The 16,387-nt window shown below is 40.9% G+C and overlaps 1 protein-coding gene across 5 annotated transcripts in view; it reads left to right on the top strand.

The window, feature by feature from the left end:
* hdac7a (histone deacetylase 7a) overlaps window positions 1-16,387 on the top strand; it is a 51,537-nt gene that overhangs the window by 3,498 nt on the left and 31,652 nt on the right. For 3 of the 5 annotated variants that reach the window (XM_054609478.1, XM_054609479.1, XM_054609475.1), the window contains exon 1: window positions 13,681-13,752. The exons of 1 other annotated variant lie outside the window; for it this stretch is intronic. The gene's annotated coding sequence lies outside the window, so the exon portion shown is untranslated. Of the gene's footprint in view, window positions 1-3,637; window positions 3,666-13,680; window positions 13,753-16,387 lie in introns of those variants that run through there. One more of the 5 variants, XM_054609477.1, reaches the window with a different exon arrangement.

Below are 16,387 nucleotides of genomic sequence, written 5' to 3'. Positions count from 1 at the left end.
AGGAGCAGTGGGCTGCAATGAAGCGCCCGGGGAGCAACTTGGGGTTAGGTGTCTTGCTCAAGGACACCTCGGCATGTTGCCGGTAGAGGGGTTTGAACCACCAACCTTGTGGTTACGGGACAAGCCCTCTACCTCATGTGCCACAGCCGCCCATTAAACTACATAAAATATTACCAAATATGAGACTATGATGGGCATGATGGCAATGCCTTTCTTTATAATAACCATCAATTTCCATCAGTTACATATCTTTATGGCAAATTACTCTCCATTCTGCTTGCCCTCACATTTTTATAAATAGACCTGAGAACCAGCCCAGCGACTCTGCTCGGTCATTGCTGACTCACATGGGAAACGCTCAAAGGTTTCTCCTCCAACCTGAGATCAAAATGCATTTGATCCACTGCTCCGCCCATCTGAAACAAGTTGCCCCGGCTGTTTCTTTGTGTCCTGCCTTTTTTTAAGTTTAGATTAGCGCTCTCCTCTGTGAGGCATGGCCGTGTGTGATCGCACTGTGTAGGATTACAATGCATGACTCTCTGAATAGGAGCCGGCTCTGTCCGTGCCAGGCTCCGCCGACTGTGTGCGCACCAAGGACCCGCTATGTTCCCTGTGCGTGTGCGTGTGGAAAAACCCGGTGAGGTCATGGCCGTGGCTTTAGGGTCTGGTTACATGTGTGTTGTCCACGCGGGGCAACTGACACTGACTCTCTCTCCTTTGTCTTTCTCTCTAATCTCTCTCTCTTAACTCACGCACACACACACACACACACACACACACACACCCCCGACACACATAAAACCCTCACATTAAAACATTTTCAACGTGTAGGGTACAGTGCCCCGAGGCCTGGCGTCTCTGAAGTTGGAGACTGGTTAGCAGTCTAAGGTGGCAGCAGTCTGGGCCACATGTGTGTAACATGTTTAAAAGCTTCTAAAGCTCAAACAGCCCTTTAAACCATAATGGACCTGCAGGCCACCGGGATTACTTCCTGCGTATGTTGTCCTTGGTACTTTGCGTAACACTGAAACTTTTTTTCATACAATGTGCACAGTACACTCTCTTCCTGTCTGCTGCCTTTTTCTTTTTCCTGTCTGAATATTTGTTTGTCTTTCATTCCGTCCTCTCTGGCTGACCAAACACAGTGGGGAGAAACGTTGGGGACAGATAACAACGGGCGTGATTGTAATAGCTGCAGTGGAGATCACATATCCTCTTCCTGATCCTGGTTTCCAAACAATTGGGTCAGCTGATCTGGGCTTTTTGCCTTTTTCCCTTTTTTTTTTGTCAATGTTTTGCGCTGAATAGGGAGAGCTGACGGAGGAAGTAGTTAGTTACAGGAGATGGAGAGGGAGTGATTGAAAGAATGAAAGGAGGATAAATACTCTTAATAATGCTTGCATTAGGGCTGCAACTAATGATTGCTTTCATTATCAAATCATTTGTTTATCATTGTAATTGATTAATGATTTTCTCTTTAAAAAGTCACACAAGAGTTTAAAAAACAATTACCATCACAATTTCCCATTTAGAAATTGTTTGTTTTGTCTGACCACCAATCCAAAACAAAATATATTCAGTCTAGTGTCATAGAACAATAAAGACAACCACAAAATATTCTCACTTAAAAAGCTGGAACCACAGACTTTTTTTCCCATTCTTGCTTCAAACAGCAGCAGCAACAAACCAAACAAACAAATACTTGATACTTAAATAGTTGTTAGTTCACTTTTTTCTTTTTTAGTTGATCAACTAATAAAATGTAACAATACTTCTATAGAATTGTTAGGTTAATATACAAGTACATTCTTTCATAAGAATTCAATGTACATATATATTTATAAAGTTATAAGATCTAGTGAATAAGTGACAACGTTTTATTCCACAGAGCTCCTGTCAAGCCTTAACTCTGGTTTAATGTTTTTTTTCTTTTTCCTGCCACTAATCTTCCTCTCATCATTATACGTCTAAGTAACCTGACCTCCCTTCCCCATTTAATCAACGTGTCACTTTAGTCTTCATAGAGTACAGAGGTAATATATCACTAAATAACACAGTGGCACTGCTGCAGCTACTACTGTACACTACTCATTCAACACTCATTTCTTAAATTTCCAGTGTGAGTAGAGTTTCTGTTCCAAAACGGTATAAAGTCATTAAATCCCCGCAGCTGGCCCCAAAAGTGTATCACCTTATTTGTACTGATCTGCAGATATATTATCGTCATTTTGAACTCTGGGGCCCCCTAAAGCCTGAATGCAGTGCAGACCCAGGCTGCACAGTAAGTTGTGGCATTAAAGGTAGTAACACTAGACGGCACTGGAGGAGGCGGCTATTTTTGTCTCGCTGAACAAATGGCTCGATTGTCCTGCCTCGAGGTGCATGAAATCACTTGATATGTCAGAGGTAATGTTATATAATACTCTCCGAGGGTGGGGGTGCAGGGGGGGAATGCTACTGTATATATGTGTGTGTGTGTGTGCGCAGATTGGCACTTTTCACGTCGCTTAATTGTGTGTGTTTTTCTGCTTCTCCATGTCAGCCTGCAAATGTTTGGTGTCAGTGGGACAGGAGGGGCTGAGTGTAAAGTGTGTGCGGTGTGGCCCAAGGTAACACTGTCCTTAACATTTTAGTAGTGTGTCAAATCAATTTCTGTCGCATTAACCTTTGGGCTAACGGCTCCTTGCTGTGGTCAGCTGGGTAATTGGTCCATTATTGGCCTCCAGACGCAAGTCTGCATCCTTCTTCGGGACGTCCCTCTCTCGCTCTCTGTGATACCCACAAGCACACACACACATATAGACACCCTTAATCCCATTGGAATTTACTGGAGTGCCTGTAATGGAATTATTTTTTAATCTAATTCATTTTTAAGACTTGGATCTAAAAAAGCATTTGGAGTCTCCAGCGAATTGTGTTTTACCATTCGATTTAATCAAAAAGCAAATTCATGATTATTTACAATCTGAAGCCATTGATGCAAAAAGATCTTTCTGTATTCAATCAGACCTTTTGGATATTGCATATTAAACTATGTAAGCTTGAAATGGTGCATAGCTCATTAAGGCTTTCTGACCCAATCCAAACCCTATGGGGACTAAGGGGCTATGTGTTTTGACTTGCTGTTCTGTTTTTCACATGTAGCTCTGTCAGGACCGCTCATCTTCTTGCACATAGATGATATGACCGGCTGATAATAGGCCCATATATCAGTCTGGCCCCTATCACAAGTTTTCCCATCAAATTGCACTTTTTCTCCCTATTGTCTTTTCTAAAGCTTAGCGCTAATGAACGGCTCACATCGGCTGTCACTGACCTCAGATCAGATAACCTGTTGTTAGGGCAGATGTAACAGGATCTCCTCTCATCTGGATGGACTCCTGCCTGTACATTTGTGTGTGTGTGTGTGTGTGGGAGAGATGAACGGTCTCCAGTGGCGTTTACAGATTCAGGCTAATCTCAACAACCTGGTGAAGTGGAGGAGCAGAGAGAGACAATGCATGTTTATTTAATGCGCGCCTCTGTGTGTGTCTGTCTGTAGGTGTGTGTGTGCACATCAGTGTGTCGGGTTTGTGTGTGTGTATGTGTAGACAGATTTCTCAGAAACGCCTGTCTGGGATTCGTACACAGACGGAACAGAAAACACACAACTGCAGAGAGCAAAGGTGAGAGAGTGAAATATGTTTAGTATCACAAGGGGGAAGTGTACTAGAAGGACAATAATATGCAGTGATTTATAAGCATGCAGGCCCACTGCAGACTGTCAGATTAATCAGATGTGTCAGTGAGTCGGTTTTTAGGATTTTTACTTGCAAAAATGTGCTAATACACTGAGGGTATCTTATATTTCACATCCGGCATATGTCTTAGCTAATGTCTGCTATATTGTTCTGCCAAATCGAAGGAAATTCAGATAACAGTACTAAATAATTTGTGCTGCCTGTTTGTAGTCTGTGACACTTCATAAAACAGGTCTTTTCTCACATGTGCAGAGTTGAGGTAGTCTGGGTTGTTGTTATTTCTGCTACTTTCTGATGTCTCACTGGAATCGTTTGTGTCAAGTGAACTGCAATTAACTGTAATTATTGGTTAATCTGTTCCTTTTTTGTTGTTAATGAACGTTTTTAAGAACAGTTAGTTCTTTTTAAAGCAAAGCCCAAGCAGCCGATTTTTAAGCTCCGTGTTTTGTCTGTCCAGCAGTACTATTAAAAAAACAGGAGACAAAGAAAACCAGCAAATATTCCCTTGTTCAGGAAATTACATAAATTGTTAATCAAATCAGATAACTAGCAGAGCACTCTGGGAGCACAAACCTCTGTTAAAGGCAGTTTCAACAAGTGAAAAAGAATGCCCAATCTGACCCGTGGTTCGACCCGGTCCAAAACTTAATGGGTTGTCCCTTGGCACATGTTACATCCTTCCGACAAGTTTCTTCAGAATTGGGCCAGTAGGTTTTCTGTTATTCCGCTGTCAAACAGACACAGACACACTGAGCTGAAAACATATCCTCCTTGGCTAAGGTAATTATAATTGTCTCAGCTCTAAACTAGCTATCAGCAGTTTACAGTCTGTGGCGGGGGGAAAAAAAACCATTTGTGGAAAGTATCTCAACACTGTTACAAATCATAGTTATTACATTTTTCCTTGCTCTATTTCTAAATACAGAAATGTTATTTTCTGCTCCAAAGCCATGCACATCTTCAAGTGATTCTAACATTTGACGCCCTTCTATGCGTTTCAGTATCAACGTATCAAGGTTTGTCCATGACTGTGTTTATGTATGGACTCTTTTTTTTTTTTTTTTTTATCTGTGTGTCTATGTGTGTGTGTTCATCCCTGACTAGAGTGCAGAGCATGTGCAGGAATGTTAATGTCTTCTTCCTTTGTTGTCCGTGCAGACAGCCGAGTGTGACTGTGCATATTCATGAAGCTGCCTTCCTGGAACACGTTAACTTTTACCAAGGAAGAAACATAGATGGAAAAAATATGAGTTGAAGAAATTTCAAAGAAGCAAAAAGAGTATAGAGATGTATTGACAATGTATATACAGAAATAGACATATGGGGATGGAAAGATGTTTGAAAACAGAAAAACACAAAGTAAGAGATGGAGGCAGATGTCAGAGTCCTGTCAGCATATCCTATTACACATAGACTTCATTAATCTTTTGTAATAACAACAGGAGCCAAAGTTGTTTTGTCAGATGTTCACTTTAAAAACTTTATGTAAAGAGGTCATATATGGTCCAACAAATATAAAATGTATGTGTTGTGTATGTGTTATTGAATTTCGTTGCAAGTAGGTTTGTTTTTCGACCATTTTCAGAAATTACAGTACGTCTTTGCAGATGAATCTTTTTATGGGGAATGAAAAATTTCCCTACTTCTCACTTGATTTATTACATTACATATTACATATATTGAGTTTATGGTCTCAATTTCTAGTTTCAAGGCTTCTTCAATACAGCATGCTGTTCATTTAGTAAATGATCGGCCCATATATATATATATATATAAAAATATATGATAAAGCAGGGTATGCTTTAGGGCTGGGCTACCTTGTGAATCACAGGTTGTCACCACTGCGTTGTCTGGTCTGGAAATAGTCCGTGTTTTTGTCTTAGAACTTTAACCCTTTTCAGAGGGTTTTTTCAGTTCATGAAAGTTGATTGTAACATTTTTGGTCCCCTGAAAGTGTCTTTAGCGTTCGGGTGTACTTGGCTCCATCCTCTCGTGTCACCTCTGGTTGCAAAAAAACAAGCAGGAGGGTTACAGCACAAAACCAAGATGGTCACGACCAAACACCGAGGTTGGTTATGGCCAAAAGCCAAGATGGTTAAAACCAAAAGATATATTTACGGCCAAAAACCAAGATGGTTACCGCCGAAACCAAGATGGTGACTGCCAAAATGCAGAGCTCCAGGCTTCAAATCAATAGTCCACAAACCATTAGGTGATGTCCACTTTTTATATCCACCCTATGGTCTTCACTGATAGACATTGAAAAAACTTATTTGTGTCTAATTGAACAGAGTGAAGCAGACTGAGGCTTCAGCAGGAAAAAGCTACTGATAATCTGCTCTCGTTCTTATCAGCAGAAAAAGCCTTTGCTGCAGATTGTAGGTTTTTTTTTGTAGCTAGCAATCTCCCCACCACTACCACAGGCTATCAGTGTATCCGTCACCACTGTTTTCATGACTCACTGTTTTCACCACTGATAACCAGCGGCATCATTCAGCTCATTTTCAAATAATTTCCCCTTCAGCATTGCAAAAGTATAGTGAGAAGATATAACACAACCAACATTAGAGAGTTGTTCGTGATTAGCATCTGTTTTCCTGATCCGGCATTGTGTTTCTAAGTAAGAAGTGTGAGTGTATTGAGGGCTGTGATGATAAAGGTGGAATGATATCTGTGTGGCTGTGCGTTGTGTTATAAAAGATAAAGGAGGGAGATCCCTTTTGAGTGGGCGGCTGTGTTGAGTGGCTCTATCTGTGTTGGGAAATGTGGAGAATGTGTTTGATGTTAAGAAGAACCAGAGTGTGTGTGTATGGGAGAGAGAGGGTGATAAAGAGAAAGGGAGCTTGGGAAGATGTGGAGAAATATTGAAGTTAGTGTTGGCAGAAATATCATATCATAATTCGTTTAAGGCAGGATCACGATCTCTGATCTTATCACGATTCTTCTTCATGTTGGTTTTTAAGACTTTTTTGCAAGTTACTGAGCAGTACAACCAAGCCAAAATCCTTATTAAACAAATATATCCTTACAAGATAACAAACACCACACCAAATTCCATTCTGAAATTGATCGTTTTAAACTCAGCTAAAATCACAAGGACTGCGCATTAACACATGTTTGTACAACGCTTTCTTCTGTCCACTTGTCTCATCTCTGATCCATGTGTGGAGAGCCTAAACGGTGGCAATGTTTTTGGGGTTTGCTCCATCTGTAATCCCGGCTAGTCCCGACTCTGCCTGCTTAACGTAGAGATGGTGTTTATTTTGTTTGGTAGACTATACACTGTTGCCCGATACGACCCATCTCTCTGTAAAGGTGGAGACATTATATTCAATCACCATCTAATATTGTAATTTCGCTCACCCCTAATTGAATTCGAAATGTCATCTTGAATTTTTGAAGTTGCTTTGCCAAAGGGCATTTCCACAGTACTTATTCCCACATTTAGCTAAGTGATTGGATAAAAAAATCAGCTACTCTGATCTTTATTATTTTTTTCTGTTGAAAGTCATTGAGTATGGAGAGAAAAGTGACTTGGAGAGCACTGCAAACACAGAGGACTGGAGTGAAAGCGTCTTGTTGACACTGCTGTAGTGTCCTCGGGCAAAGCATTGAAGGCCTTCCAGCCTCAGCTCATCTGTTTGTAACCCACCGTGACCGTCTGACCTCCCCGCGGAGGGCGACAACAAGAAAAAAAACAGACACAGATGTCAACAGCTGATTCAAAGCGTGACTGTTCCAAGAGAGTTTAGTTTTTTCTGAAAAGTGTCAAAAACTTAAAGGAACTCTTCCACCTGATGCAAAGTTGAAATCCAATAGATCGCTTGTCAATCCGGCAAAGTGATCCTTTTCTTGTCTGTCCAGTCCCGGCAACTGTCACTACTCATGCTCACTCCCTTCTTCTTATGTTTATTCTAAAACCAACCAGAGACATAATGTACCACTTATCTCTATTCCAGAGGATTGTTTGGAATGGACAAAGGGAGGATTCCCCACAAAATATTTCTATATATTCTTGCAAAGTTTGCAGTACTGTGTTCAGCTGATAGTGTTAGAGACAGAGTTGGACTCTTAGCTCTGCCTTTGTTGTCTGTGTAGCAGAAGGAGGAGTCACTGTCATTTTTCAAACTGGACAGCACACCTGGTGCCTGTGTGTCAGTGTTTGTAATGAATGAGTTGTTCTAAAGTTATCAGCCTCAGGCCAATTGCAACACTGAGTGGAGCAAAAGATGACAGGGAAGTATAAGTTTCTTTGCATTTTCTTATTGATTTGTTCGTCACAACAGAGGTGTGGAAAGGCCTCAAGTCATGATATTATGAGAGTGAGTCGGCATGCCAAATACCAGGACCCTGAAACTCAAGCGGCTAAATGGAATTCAGCCATCATTCATTTTTGATTTTCCTGCTGTGACATGCCGAGTTGTCCTGACGGACAGCATGCTGCAATAAAAAAATCAACATATTGAAAATCTAATTAATATACTTGTGGACATATGTTCCATGGGAAAATCTCAAATGAGAACATATTGTTATATCCAGCCATAACTTTTAGTAACCAAAGACAATTTCCGCTTCTCCACGCAACCGTTTCTATGACCTTGCTGAATTCATGACTATCTGCAGTTTACATGGTGAATTATGAGACAACATTTAAACTGCAGACAGTTTGTCCTCTGAGTGATAATGCCATAAGGCAATACTGGACAACTGATGAGGAAAATAAAATTTATATTTAACTAGTATGCATGCATGTATGAATTATTGTGTGTGTGTGTGTGTGTGTGTGTGTGTGTGTGTGTGTGTGTGTGTGTGTGTGTGTGTGTGTGTGTGTGTGTGTGTGTGTGTGTGTGTGTGTGTGTGTGTGTGTGTGTGTGTGTGTGTGTGTGTGTGAAAAGAAAAGAGTGAGTTATGTAAATGGATGTGTTTTTGGCGTGCAGACCTGGTGGAATCCTAAAGCACCTGTTTATCGGAAGCAGGGCGGGATGCAATAGCTTACTTGGATTCCTCTTTTACGAGCTCGCACAACATTCATAAATCTGTTTGAGAAGAAGAGACATTTTCATTTTGTGAAAGCATCATTGTTGCTTGCGATCACTTGTTTATTGAACATCAATTTTGCAACAAATCCTTCAACCCACACGACCACATAGGTTGTTAATTTGTACCGTCTCTAATATGACCCTGGATCAGCTTCCCTTCTGGTGGCAGGAGTTTAACATGTTCCCCTCCATGTAAGGAAAACATCACAGTTTGGGTTAAAATATGTATTTTACATTGTACATAACATCAGTTATATATGTTAGTTAACCTATGTTACGCTAAGTAAAAATAGCTAAGTATAAATAGCTAAGTAAAAATAAGTCAACTTCAACTTTCATGCGTGAGATGAACATTAGTCTCCTGGGTCAAAGTCCTGTGTTTGTTTGACCCATCCATCCATCCCAACCTCCTACGTGAACACGGCGGCAACCTCCGGGTCTGTAAAGTGAAGCCAATGCGGAAGTGCCTTCAACTTGCCAGCATGTTTTCAAATAGCCAGCCGGGGTCTATACGGGGTCTATGCAAGTCTACACATAAACCCAGTCATGGACATTGAGAGCAGAATAGACAATAATGCAGGATCCTTTAGGGCGTGGCTACCTTGTGATTGACAGGTCGCTACCACGGCATTATACTATCAGGGAGCTGTCTGTGTTTTCGTCTTAGAACTTTAACCTTTTCACAGTGTGTTTTTTAGTTCATCATGTGCCTTTTTAAGATTTTTGGTCGCTAAAAAATGTCTTATTCAGGTCGGTTATACTTCGATTTACCCTCTCCTGTCACTTCTGGTTGCAAAACACAATGATGGCAACGCCCAAAATGCCAAACTAGAGGCTTCAAAATGGCAGTCCACAAACCAATGGGTGACGCCATGTGACTATGTCCACTTCTTATATACATATAAGATGTGGACTTAGTACCTTTTTTTTTTTTTTTTTACCAAGTCACCTGACTTCCTTCTTTGCTCCTGTCATACTTATTCATCCACTAAAAGACGCAGGTAACAGCTTTAAGTTCCTGGGAATCAGCATCACAAACAACCTGACATTGTCCTCACACATCTCCTTCCTGGTTAAGAAAGCTCATGAACCGCTGACATCTACTCAAAGTTGCTAGCATGGCTGTAAACTCTTAGTTTTTCAATGACAGAAACCCTGAAAAAACAGTAAAACAGAGCTGATGTGGCATAACACTTCATGAATATTGTGAACATGATAACTGATGAGTTTGGGGAGTGTGAGTATCCTAGCATGGATTTTTCTTCTGTCCACGATAAGATAAAGACGGATTGGGTGATTTAGGTGTCTCTAATGTCCTCACTTAACCCACTGTAGATGTGAGCACCAGCAAAATGTCCTCACTAAAGAGGGTCATCCTAATTTTGCTATCCTTGTGACACACACACACCCTCACACACAGCAGAGGGTAGTACTTAAACTTGTCGACAGCCACACACACTACCTTTTACACTTGAACACTCAAGTACGCACCACCAGAGCAACACCATAAATATAGAAATAGTTTGGCGACAGTTGTAGGCTGGCAAGCAGGACTACGAACACAAACACACAGACACACTCACACACTCAAACCACAGTCTGGCCAGCTGCTATGGGAAGAGGAGAGGTTTTGAATGGGAGCGGCAGCTGTGGATTCCTTAGGATGAAGGGGGGAGAAAGAGGGATAGGAGATAGGCAGATGAGTTGGAGAAGGAATGAGTGAGGAAGAGGTGGAGAGAGAGAAATAGAGGGACGAGGAGGACAGAAAAGAGGTGGAGAGAGGATCAGTGATGATTTATTTTTATTTTCTCTTCAACCAGATTTAGATACATCAACTTGACTCTTTTCATGTAATCAAAATGAAAATGTTGGGCTGGTTGTTAATACAAAGTATATAACGTAAAACCTGAACTAAGGCATTATAGCCTACCGCTGTTATACTTTATGACTATTTAGCACTGTAATTTGTATTTACCCACTTATTAGTGTGCCAGACCAAACAGGGCTTCCGCTGAGAAAGTCAGATGACGTTGTATACAAAGAGTGTAAATAGATGTAAAGTCTGTGTAAGGAGGCGTTCAAACAAACACAGGACTTTCACCCAGGAGACCGCTGTCCGTGTTTTGTTTTAAACCAAAAGTCCTCGCTGACTTATTTTAACATACTTTAGTTGCACAGCTAAAGTACTTAAAGTGAAGTAAAATACTCAATTAAGTTACATGCTTAACTAAAGCCACCTACGTAAATTATGTAACAACCGAAGAAACATACTACTTCAACCCAAACCACCACCTTTCTCTAAACCAAACCAAGTAGTTTTTTTGCCTTACCCTTAAATACCCTTAAGTATTTAAAAAAAATACCTTCTTTATTGCCTTATCAGGTACTGCCCTGCAGTGGCTTACACACTGATGGCTCGTCTTGCCAGACATTCGTAGTAGAACGCACGAAAACCTGTGGGAATATACTAAGAGCTGCATGAGGATATGTTGCAGTGTTTGTCTATTGAACAAAAATACTCCAACTTCCTACATTATGCAAAATATCAATCACTATCTGATTTACGAATGACCTGACATTTTCACATTCACTGTTACACACACAGTTCAGTTTGTTCTGCAAAAGTATTGAGGTCTGATGGGAGAGAGACAGAGCGAGCTCCCACAGTAAAGACCATGTGATCCTAACTGTCAGTAATAGACTATTCATAGAGATCCTGTGTTGTGCAACGCTCATTTGGCAACCTCACCTCCTGCACCTTTAACTCTATCAGATAAATAACCACTTACATACTGATAAATGCATTTTGCCCTCCACTAAACACTGACCGTTATTTAAAAAAGTGAATCGACATATATTAATAAAATTATTCATAATTATGTCTCTAAACTATAGTGTTAGGGGGAGCTATAGGGGGAAAAATGCAGCAGTTCCCAATCCCGGAGAACAGATAATTGTTTTGTACAAATGGAAGAAAGTTTGTGTTATCATGAGCTGCTACAACCAACATGGTTGAACAGACAAAGGGAAAAAAAAACAGTGCCACCTATAAAAACCTCAAATGTCATCAGCAGAAAATCCTGGGAGAAAGGTGTTATTTTGGTGCAGAAACACCACACAAATGCACTTCCCCAAAACTGAAGTCAGCATACTGTCGCATTGCAAAACGCTAAGACTCAACTGAAATGACCCACGCTGGGAAACAGTTTCTCCTCTCTATGCAGTGATTGTAACCGAATATAGACAAGAAAAAATACATTAAGAAATACATGTATTCTCTTTCTGCTACACCCCTCTAATCTTTCTCTGTTAAATATGAAGCTGCAGTTATGCAACGCATAGTTTAGCTTAGCTTAGCTTAGCTTAGCTTAGCATAAAGACCGGAAGCAGGGGGAAACGACTATCGTGGCAATTACTGAGCTCTAGAGATGTTGGTAGACGATGGTCTCATTTTATCGTTTCATGGCCAGATAGCATTTCAAGTTCATTTATGGAATAAAGTTTATATGCAGTTTCACACCCTGTTTGAGGTGGGAATGTCTGCTTTATCTTTCTATATTGTCTTTATTTCTTGCTGTAGTTGAAGCAGTCAAGCAGTTCCCCCTGTTTCCAGTCTTTATGCTAGGCTAAGCTAACTGTCTCCTGGGTATATAGCTTTATATTTAGCGTGCAGACATGAGAGTGCTATCAATCATTTCGCATTTCCCTAAATTATGGGTTATTCCTTCAGTATAAAGAAAGAATGACATTGTCATGTACAACAGCAGTGTTTTTGGATTCTCTATGTTTCGAGTTGTTTTACTCACAAACACAAAGTACCTCCAAGTATAACAAAACTACTTACTCTTGGATCTAATTAACCCAAGTTATACAAGTTTATTTAAGCCCATCCAGTCCCACAAGCAATTGAAAGAGACAAAATAATTTAACTGGATTGTCAATAGTTTACTTAGTAGTTTTCCATGTTCCTGTAATGGTCGTGTTTGTGTTTTTGTTCAGTATATTGGTGTGTTGCCTTCAAGGCCACTGTTAGTCAGTAAACTGAGTAGTTAATGGATGTTAAAGCCCTCAGCTTTTCACTAAAGCCATACAGCAAGAGGAACTGGAACGGGGATTTGGGAGGTGGTTTGTATGTGTATGTCAGAGAAGCCATGGTTATTTCCGCTTTTAATATCTGAGCATGCAGTCCAGTACCTAACTTCACTGCCGTAGGGGCTCATGGGCACTGCGGCAGCGGCATCACGACAACAGCAGGGGGAGGAGGGGGAGGAAATGGGAGTCTAAACTCAGCTCTTGAACAGGAAGCCACCCTGGTTCTCCCATTGTTGTGTTTTTATAGACTCAACTTCCTGCCTGCCCGACCACCCCTGTTACCATGGTGGCAATCCCTGAAGTTTATGGGATGGATTGTAAAGATCCTGCACTAGAAAGAGCAGACATCAGCCAAAGTGTGCCAATTTAAAAAGTGTAAAGCCTTAAAGCAGTGTTATCAGAGCTCTTATGTTTCATCACTTTGCTCATCTCTTGTTAACCGATTTCTTAGTCTGCACTTTAAAAGTTTCAGGCTGATTTTAACTACATTTTTGCTGCATTTTGTTTTCATTTTGTCTTTAATTTATTTCCAGGCAGCATTTTAAGTTTAAAAAAAAACTATTTCAAAAGTCCTTTTCTGTCTGGAGTCTGCAGGCACCCGACCAGACAAGGTGCTTCCACATGTGTGAATGAAATGATGAAATCAACAGTTTGTGTGTTCGACAGAGACAGCAAATAGAGACAGCGAGAGAGAGAGGGAGGGAGGGGGGGGAGGAGAAGAAAGAGAAGGAGTTAAAGAAAAGAGGATGTGGCCGACAGTAAAAGATGACTGGAGGGGAGTGGAGCTCTCTGTCTAATTATAGATCCTGCTGTGAGCTGGCTGAGGCAGAAGTGCTACTGGGGTTTTCACACAGCCGGATATTTACAAGACAGAAACACGGGTATGTGCCTTTTGACTTTATTTACCCTTTTTTTTTTTTTTGCCTGCGTGTGCGGTCTGTTGTTTCCTATGGACGTGTATATATATATCTCTTGAATGGGAGGCGAAACCTGTTGTATCAAACTCCTTGGATCGCACTGAGCACTGGAAGCCTGTTGTGGTGCTTATTGAGTGTGACAAACTGAGGCCGAGCGAGGGTAAAAAAAGATACCGTCTTCCTCGCGTTGATAAATTCCTCCTCATTCTGTGAGACTTCTTCTTGCGCTGCTTTTGCGACTACATTTGTTTTAAGTGCAGCAACACAATGCAAGAGGTGTGTGTGTGTGTGTGTGTGTGTGTGTGTGTGTGTGTGTGTGTGTGTGTGTGTGTGTGTGTTTGTGTGTGTGTGTGTGTGTCTGTGTGTGTGTCTCTCTGTGTGTGAGAGAGCTTGCTGACCTAACAGACAGCAGCCTTAGATGTTTATGGAAACTCAATGAGGCCTTAGGAAACTGGACCCACGCTGCATTATACATCAACCTTCCTCTGTTACTGTCACACACACACACACACACACACACACACGCACACAAAAGAATGTAGACCTTTCCGTCTGTCATGCACACAGACACACAGATAACAATCCACGGGTACATCTCCAATGCCGTTATCCTTTCTCTCGCACATATTATGATTTCCGTTTAGACGATGAATTGAAAAGCGGCTTTAATGTGAAGAGGAACGTCCACTGTGGGACCGGTTGCAGGAGGCCACTGACATTGGCCTGTTTGTTATTGCACTGGAGCTGTGTCTGTTTTTGGATCGCTGCTATTTTGGGTTTGTTTAGTGTCCCATATGTTTGTTCCTATGAGAAAGCTGCAGTACATCCCAATGTTGCATCCATATCCTAGACAAATGTTTTTTAAATTTAGACTTTTTGCAAATTAAATCAAATCAACAACTTAAAAAACAAACAGGTTTTTAGCAATGACTTATCCTGTTTCAGGTGGAATGTGCATTCATTCATCTGTTGTTTGTTTTCTCCACAAATCCCCAAAAACCTATGATAAATTGAGGCAATATTTGAGCAAACGGCAGGAAGGTGAAAAATGCACTTTCAGCATAAAGTTCAGGTTTTGATTTTTTAAATCAGGAAGTGAGGAGTAGTGAGATCCATACAATATACAACTGTACAATTTGGCACCAGCTAAAGAGGAACAATTTCCCCCCAAAGAAGTAAAGACTGATACAAAAATGATTGCTCTCAACCATCACTTATGACCAACTAGAAGTGTGTGGCTGTGTCTTTATCTGCAGAGACCCTGCCCTCTGCCTGTATTTCCTCTTTCTTGTGATTTTGCTCAGTTATGGATGTTTCTGGGCGTCAAGATTTGGACTCGACGTGGAGGTGTAACTAAGGGCAGATGAGCATAGTGTGCAGTCCGTTCATATTCCCAGATCAAACACCGCAGCTATGTCCCACACCGCGGCAAACGGGTTGTTACATCCCTGTGTGTTTTTATGTGTTTCCCCTGTTAGTCCCTCTGCTGTGTGATCGAGCAGAGACACCGACAGACCGCTGGAGAATGAAGCTTGGCCTTGGGCTGCATTGATTCCAAAACCCGGCACCTTCCCGCCGGTTTGTGCGGAGGGGTGGATGTGTTTAATTGTGCTTTAAAATGTCACCGCAGTGAAATGTTTTTATCTTTCTATTACCCGCTTTGTTTCTCTGTCTACATTCACACTCTAGCTTGCTCGACCACCGCTTCTCGTTTTTGAATTATGTTTGAAGTTTAATAGATTTGACGATCAGCAGAGCTTTAATCCTCAACAATGTTGATGGTTGATGATTGTGTGAGTGTTTAATCAAAATATTTCAAACATTTGCTAGTTTCAGCTTCTCAAATGGGAGAATTTTTTTTTTTATCATTACAAGTTGATCATCTTTGGGTTTTAGACTTTTCCTCGGTCGCACAAAACAGGAAATTTCAAGACTTTACCTTGGCCTCTGCAAAATAATATTAATGAACAGATTAATCCTTAAGTTGTATCCCTAATAATAATATCATTGTACTGGGTCGGGCTTTACAACAAAACTAGGTTTGTTTGTTTAAAGAGATCTCATCTCATAAGTCACTGACGATGAAATAGTGTGCAAGAATTTCAATGAAAATGACACAGTCAGAGTGGTATGCTGCTCTGGAAACAGGTTTAAGACCAACATAATATCAATGCTTTGTTATGATAGATACTTTTCTGATCAGAAAACAGAAAGATATCTTATTTGCTAAAAGTTAGTTGCTAAATTTGTCAAGAACTGACTTCAAGAGCTGACTATTAGACATCCAGGCCAATAAATTCCATCGCAGTGTAATTTTTATTTGCAGATCATCATGCGATCTCACTTGCTTAAGAAAAGCCAGACTTGAACCTTCTGCTTTGACCCTGTGTTTGTTTTCTTAAGATGAAATGGGAACTGTTTTCTTTGGCAAAGAGCTGGAGAGACTTGCTGTAAACTTACACCAGTAATTCTTTGGAGCAAATAGTCACACACGCACACACACACACAAATACACACACACTGATTAGTAGAACTAAAACATTAGTCGAGGTGTTCAAAGTATGTGCAGCAGTCACTAATAGGTTACAAAAGGGCATGT

This window comes from Anoplopoma fimbria, chromosome 12, assembly GCF_027596085.1.
Source record: "Anoplopoma fimbria isolate UVic2021 breed Golden Eagle Sablefish chromosome 12, Afim_UVic_2022, whole genome shotgun sequence".
NCBI classification, from domain to species: Eukaryota; Metazoa; Chordata; class Actinopteri; order Perciformes; family Anoplopomatidae; genus Anoplopoma; species Anoplopoma fimbria.
Note: the sequence above shows the minus strand (reverse complement) of the source record. Positions and strands in the feature narration are given on the sequence as shown.